The 7,449-nt window shown below is 42.6% G+C and overlaps 1 long non-coding RNA gene and 1 pseudogene across 2 annotated transcripts; both read left to right on the top strand.

Moving 5' to 3' along the window:
- Positions 1–573: 573 nt before the first annotated feature.
- Positions 574–5,561, top strand: LOC139364120 (uncharacterized). The gene is made up of 3 exons (XR_011625405.1): positions 574–676; positions 3,520–3,586; positions 5,425–5,561. It is a non-coding gene; the product is annotated as an uncharacterized lncRNA (long non-coding RNA).
- LOC105479418 (putative uncharacterized protein UNQ9370/PRO34162) lies at positions 1,180–1,941 on the top strand (annotated as a pseudogene). The gene is made up of 2 exons (XR_011625446.1): positions 1,180–1,185; positions 1,389–1,941. The product of XR_011625446.1 is annotated as a putative uncharacterized protein UNQ9370/PRO34162 (transcript).
- Positions 5,562–7,449: the final 1,888 nt, after the last annotated feature.

The following is a 7,449-nucleotide window of genomic DNA, read 5'->3' as shown; positions in this document are numbered from 1 at the left end:
ACTAATACACTCCATATGGCAGATGCTTCTGAATGTGTGTTCAGAGTCCCAGGCTAAGAAATTCGGGAGTAGCCAACCTGGAGATCCATTCCTTATCTATGAGGGACATCTGAGACTCTGGCCTGGCCCATGGAATGCAGGCTGTATAGGGGATCGAGATCCTTTATTTTGGATAAAATGAAGGTTGCCTGGTGAAGATTGTTAGGGGGAGGGTGCTAAGTGAAAATGCTATATAAACTCCATGCCTTTTATAAGTGGTTGCGGTTCTTCTGCCCAGCCTGCTGCCACTGGACTCTCTTCCCTGTTTGTAAGCTCTCAGTAAAACCCCATGTCTTATTTACTGGCTCCTGGTCTCTTCTTTGGCCTTTTGAACATGGTGTCCTCCCCATTGGAGTCAAATGGGGCTTGGCACAACAAGGTGTCACAAGCCAAGGAATGCAGGTGGCCCCTAGAAGCTGGAAAAGGCAAGGGAACAGATTGTCCCTGAAAGCCTCCAGGAGGAACACAGCCCTGTTGATGCCTTGACTTTAGACTTCTGACCTCCAGACTGATGAGAATAAATATGGGGTTGTTTTTGTCTATGAAACCTGTGGCGATTTGTTAAGCAGCAATCGGAAATTAATACAGTCACTTTCTTGTTTCCCGTTGGCTTATGTTATTTTCTGCTAAATCCAAGGTATGTGGTTTGTATATTTGTTTGTTTTGGCATGTTCTGCTGCTAAACTATATCAACCCTCTCTTCAGTTTTGCCTTTGGTTCTCAGGATCTCGGCTGGAGCTTTGTCTCTGTGCTTGAAGTTAGGGGCATCAGAGCAATCCTGTAAGTGTGAGGTTGCAACAAACAGCTGCAGGGAGCCAGGTGGTGTGTCTTTAGGGAAATGGCTCCCAACCCTGTCTGCTACTGGAAGGGGCTTTTTTTTTTTTTTTTTTTTTTTTAACACGCCCTCTCAATTTTTTGCCTAAAATGTCTCTTTCAAATCCTAGCTTCTGAATTCCTTTCCCACACTTTCATCTCTCCTTTCCATAATTTACTACTCTTTCTACTTGATCATCAGAACATGTTAACATAATACAATCCTTGATACTTGAGGGATCTTCTTTTACCAAGTGCTTTCACATAAATGATCTCATTAAATCTTCCTACCACTGTGCTTGGTGAGCAGTGTTCGGTGTCGAATTAATGACCGTGCCCCTTTTCCACAAAGAAACATATTTTTACTCCCGGGGTTTCCTTATATAAAACTCTAAGGCCCTGGACATCAACAAGGATACACACACACACTCTCACTCACAAATAAGGTATGTAGCTTCTCACCTGCATACACACATTGTGTGGAACTCCTCCGGGTTCAATATGTTAGGAGAGGTATCTTAGCTTATGCTACAAAGACAGACATCACCTTTTTGTAAATTCTAGAGATCCAAGAGGTCCCTAGTTTCTTGATGATCTGCAAAATGAGCTCACCTGCCATGAACAGGACATGCACGGATCATGCAACCCTAGCCATAGCTCAGGTTGGGCTTCGGGTGAGCCTGGCCCAAGGCTGGAAGAAGCAGGAGAGGGCCTGGCAGAGCAGAGGGGACCTTTTTTTCCCTGCTCATCGCCCTGCAGACTGCTCAGCATTTTCCAAACCTCCCCACTGCTCCTGGGGGGGCTTCACATTTGAACATTGTCAGCCCAGAGCTGACACCCAAGCTGACCACAGCCCTAAAGCATGTTGAGTGACTCTTGGACCTGAATTTCCATAGTCTGTACTGAAAGCCACGCCCCATGGCTGCAGTTTACCTCAATCTCAGTTTGCCTTTGAAATCTATTCACAGGCTATCTCTGAAAAAGTCCTTTGGGTTTGGAAAATGGGACTTTGAAAACAAGTCCATTTTTATTGTAGATTCAGGGGGCACATGTCCAGGTTTGTTACCAGGGTATATCGGGTGGTGCTGAGGTTTGGGCTTCTATGGATCCCATCACAGAAAATAGGACTTTTCATTAATAAAGACTCCCGAGGGCTTAATCCAGAGCTGAGTTCCCCATGCGTGCTCAGTAAAGATCTGCTCATGGGAGGGTTACAACACCCATCACCTTCAGTTTTCTGTTTTGAAATGGCTTTATTAGAGATGTTCAGATTGCTCTTCTCTGCGCTTATATTTATTTGAGTCCAGGAATCAAATGATGATGTATCTGGTCCCAGCAGCCTAGAAAGGCAGCTCTCCCAAGCATTTCTGAAAGGCTACACTTTACATGAGTCCTAGGCAAACAGAGAGGAGGCCCACCCCACATTACATACACTTCCCGAGGGCTCAGGCCCTGCATAGGCTCTTGGCTAAGATGCTGCTTTCAGAGTTGGAGAGGGGAGCTGTTTGCTGAGTTTTCTGATACTCTTAACTGTTGAACTGGGCAGAGTTGTGGTTTGTTCAGAGAAGAGGCTTGTATTTAGGGAAAAAGTCATGGACAATGAATTTCTAACTAATAGAACATATTTCAGAAAGGCTGTATGATGAAGCGGAAAGAGTTGAAAATTTGGGTTTGGAAGACCTAGGTCTAAATCCTGTTGTCACAACATACCAGTGGTGTGGTCCTGGGCAGGTAACTGTGAGCCTGTTTCCTCACCTGTACAATGGGTATAGTAATAATAGTGATCATAACTTACAGGGTTATTGGGAACCTTGAATGAAAGAATGAATCTGGCCAGATGCGGTGGCTCACACCTGTAATCCCAGCACTTTGGGAGGCTGAGGTGGGCAGATCACCTGAGGTCAGGAGATTGAGACCAGCCTGGCCAACATGGTGAAACCCCATCTCTAATAAAAATGCAAAAATTAGCTGGGCATCATGGCAGTCGCCTGTAATCCCAGCTATTCAGGAGGCTGAGGCAGGAGAATCGCTTGAACCTGGGAGGCAGAGGTTGCAGTGAGCCGAGATTGTGCCATTGCATTCCACCCTGGGGGACAAGAGCCAGACTTTGTATCAAAACAAATAAAACAAAACCGGGTGGTATGTGCTTGTAATCCTAGCTACTCGGGAGGCTGAGGCAGGAGAATCACTTGAACCCGGGAGGTAGAGGTTGCAGTGAACCAAGACTGCAACCACTGCACTCCAGCCTGGGCAACAGAGGAAGACTCCATCCCCCCCAACAACAACAACAACAAAAATTAATGTGAGGCATCTGAGGCTGGGCACAGTGGCTGTAATTACATCCAGGAGTTCAAAACCAGCCTTGGCAACATAGTAAGTCCCTGTCTCTACGAAAATAAAAAATAAAAAATAAAAAAATTAGCCAGGCATGGTGGCACATGCCTATCGTCCCAGCTACTCAGGAGGCTGAGGTGGGAGGACTGCTTGAGCCCGGGAGGTTGAGGCTGCAGGGAATTATGACTGTACCACTGCACTCCAGCCTGGGTGATGGAGTGAGACCTTGTACAAAAAAAAAAAATATATATATATATATATATATATAGGAATGAGTTTGAAAGCACACGGTATCTGAGTTTGTGGCTTCTACTAAGGTTTGTTTTTTTGCAGGTGGGCATAACATCCTCTTTGACCATTTCTGATATGAAACATCTAGTTCAATGTTAGCACAACTCAGGTGAGTACTCACCGACTCAAGAAAATTCCTGATGAATGCAAAATTGGAATTAGGAGCTAGCTATTTGCTTTTCAAAACATTTTTCTTCAGTGCTGTTTTTGATACCCAAATCTCTTAGAGAGTACTGACCAATAGAAATATAATGTCACACAAGTATGTAGTAAAAAATTTCCTAGTAGCTACATTTAGAAAGTAATCGGAATACGTGAAATGAATTTTGATAATATAATTTCATTTAACTTACCGTATCAAAAATATTACCCTTTCAACATAAAATCAATATGGATTGATTAAGGAGATATTTACATTTCTTTTTGGTAGAAAGTCTTTGAAATCCGGTCTGTGATTTATGCTTACAGCACATCTCAATTCAGACACCGAATTTTTACCAGAACTACTTGATCTGTATTTAGAGTTCACAAAATTTACAGTTGAAAAGTAGATTTATATACTCAAGTTGTTCCAAATATATTTAAAGGTCTTTTTTTCTTTCTTTCTTTTTTGAGATAGAGTCTTGCTCTGTTGCCCAGGCTGGAGTGCAGTGGCACGATCTCCGCTCACTGCAACCTCTGCTTGCCAGGTTCAAGCGATTCTCCTGCCTCAGCCTCCTGAGTAACTGGGATTAGGGGTGTGCCACCACGCCTGGCTAGTTTTCATATTTTTAGTAGAGATGGGGTTTCACTATATTGGCCAGGCTGATCTCGAACTCCTGACCTCAGTGATCCACCTGCCTTGGCCTCCCAAAGTGCTGGGAGTCCAAGTGTGAGCCACTGCGCCCAACTGGTTTTCTAATAATTAAATTATCGGTTTTTAAATTTAAATTTACTACAATAAAATAAAAATTCTGTTTTTCAAGGGCACTGGCCACATTTCAAGGACTCAACTGCCAAAGTAGCGATTTTATTGGACAGTGCAGCCTTGGGGTGATTAAAATTTGCTCTTGACATTCCTGTCCAGATATCCTATCTAGGGTCTTATCTTTGACAGATATTGAAGTACAGTTGTAAAGGTTAGAACTGCAGCTCTCAGATCTGGGAATCTATTTAAAATACTGAGGTCCAGGTCCTCTTTAAGAGAAACTGAATTTTTCAGGTAGGCCCTGAGCATGAGTATGTTTTTCAAAACTTCCCAGATGATTCAAATGTGTACCACCAGTTAAATGCTCTGGAAGATGAATCTGGGGCTAAATCCTTGCAACAGGTTACTCCCTGTTGACTGAGCTGTCTATGGAGACCAGAACAGAAACAAGTTGGGCTTCTGTTACATTTTTTTTCTTTTTAAAAACAACTCCTCTCTCAGAGCTTTTACAAACTTTTAAAAGTTTTATTAGTATTCTTACTAAGTGTGAGAATTATGTGAATGCATTTTTAGCTGCCTTTATTACTTTATAAATTAAAAAATATTTAGCCTTTGGGTCAGCATTAAGTTGATGTGTTCTTGGGGCTCTTCCCAAGAACATGCTGTTGCCAATTTATTATAAATGTTGAGGGCACCTTTCAGTACTGTGTTAATGCTTTTACTTACACTTTTTGGTAAACTGTATGATCGTAGCGTAGATCATGCATGCCAGAATTATAGCACAGCTACTTCTTGCCAACATATATTGACATAACGGCTATCATTCGATCATGACTCACTGCAGTTGATCAGCCTAATTGGTTTCAGCAACATGTCTGATCTAACTGCAGTTACATCATTGTGGTTGAGTTTGTTTGGGTGAATTTCCTGAGCTATTGTTTTCATGTCTGAATTTGCCAATTGGTCGTTTATATACCTGTCCTAGTTTGCATAGTGTGGGCATTTACATTACTTTATTCATCTACTATTCTTCCTTCCAGAAACCTAACAATAGTTTTTCATTTTACTTATTTAATCAACAAAACTTGGAGGTGCACCACCTACCTTGCTCCAAGGCACTGAGGTAAGTCTGACTGGCAATTAGATTTCATTTAGCTTGCCAGCTCCAGCTGCTGATTTCACCATGTTGAAAAGCATTCTGACTGAATTCACACCCAGGCTCAGTGGGAAAGAAAGCTGTGATTGGAGGACAGAGTGTGGTCCCGTTGGGAAAATATTTTCTGCCCTGTGCTTGGAGCTGAGGATATAAAGACAATAAGCACTTATTCCAGCAGAGATAAAAAATTAGGAAACCATTCTATGATGTTAGTTTATAGAAAGTTCTATAGAAATACAGAAGAGAAAGCAATTTCTCTTCTGTAGGGGGTGTGGGGCAATGGGGGTAGGGGATCAGGAGAATATGCAGTTGTCACAAAGGTAATATTTCAAGTGGGTCAGGAAGGAATTGTGGGAATTTGGCAGAAAATGAAGAAGAGCATTTTTTATGTGTGTTTTCATACATTGATATTTACTCAGAATAAATGAAACTGATTAATGCCATTGGTCAAGTTTAGGTACATTAATATTTGCACCTCATATAGACCACGCAATCTGGTATCTATTTGTGAGAAATTCAAGGCACTTTGCAATTTCTGGCCTGCTTTAATTTTTTTTTTGTTTCATTTTATTATACTGCCCTTTTTTTGCTAAAGTAATAAGATTTATATATATACATAAACTGAGAGGCTGAGATCGCTGCCTGGCACATAGTAGGTAATACATATCTGTTGAATCAATGAATGAACATATTCAGATTACCTATATGTTTAGCGTAACTGGAGATCCTATCAAATGTCCTTGTCTGTATATCTGTCTGTCTGTCTGTCTGTCTGTCTGTCTATCTATCTATCTATCTATCTATCACATACACACCCTTTTCTACCATCAAAGCAACTGATTGCTGATGTGCTGATGGAACAACACCAGCAGGCAGGACGATCCTGTTACAACATATTCAGATCATGCTGTTCAGCTCAAGCCCCAGTGGTTTTCCATGTCTGCGAACCGAAACCCTCTTACCCCCTGCTGGCCTCTTCTCTGGGTGCTAAGCCCCTGCCCCCTTGGGCTGAGATCACTGGGCTCACTGACCTTCCTATGACTCAGCCAGGCTGGTCCTTGCCTCTGGGGGTTTGACACTTACTCATTTTCCCCCTGCTTGGAACTCTCTAGCTCAGGATGTGCTCATGACTGGCCCCTCACCTCCTGAAGGAGGTTCTTTGCTTCTCATGGAGGCCTTTCTCACCCGCAAGTTTATTTTTATTTTTAATATTTTTTGAGACAGAGTCTCACTCTGTCACCCAGGCTGGAGTGCAGTGGTGCAATCTTGGCTCACTGCAACCTCCGCCTCCTGGGTTCAAGCAATCCTCCCATCTCAGCCTTCTGAGTAGCTGGGATTACAGTCACACGCCACCACGCCTGCTAATTTTTGTATTTTTAGCGGAGACAGGGTTTCATCATGTTGGCCAGGCTAGTCTCAAGCTCCTGACTGTCCAGTGATCCATCCATCTTGGCCTCCCAAAGTGCTGGGATTATAGGTGTGAGCCACCACGCCCATTGCAGTTGCTCCCCCTCCACCATCATTCCCTACTTCCTCCTTGAGTTTTCACCAGTGCAGGTGTCACTGATGTCCTACAGATGTTACTTATTTTGTTGATTGTCTATTTCTGCTGCCTCCTCCGAAGCATGTCAGCACCACAAGGGCCAACGCCTTTGTCTGTGGTGTTCTCTGTTGTATCTCTACTGCTAAGAACATAGTAGGTGATGCGTATTTGAATCAAAGAATGAACATATTCATATTGTGTGTGTGTTTAGCATGAATAACTGGGATCCTAACATATGCAACTTATGCATTCATATTGTATGTATTTTCCACATCATAAACATTCTTTAACATGGTTTTTACTTACCATATCATTTTAGCTTGTGAATATGTAATAATATGTGCTGTGGTCTAAATGTTTGTGTCC

This window comes from Macaca nemestrina, chromosome 7 (genome assembly GCF_043159975.1).
Source record: "Macaca nemestrina isolate mMacNem1 chromosome 7, mMacNem.hap1, whole genome shotgun sequence".
Lineage (NCBI taxonomy): Eukaryota > Metazoa > Chordata > Mammalia > Primates > Cercopithecidae > Macaca > Macaca nemestrina.
This window is presented reverse-complemented; position numbering and strand designations above follow the sequence as displayed.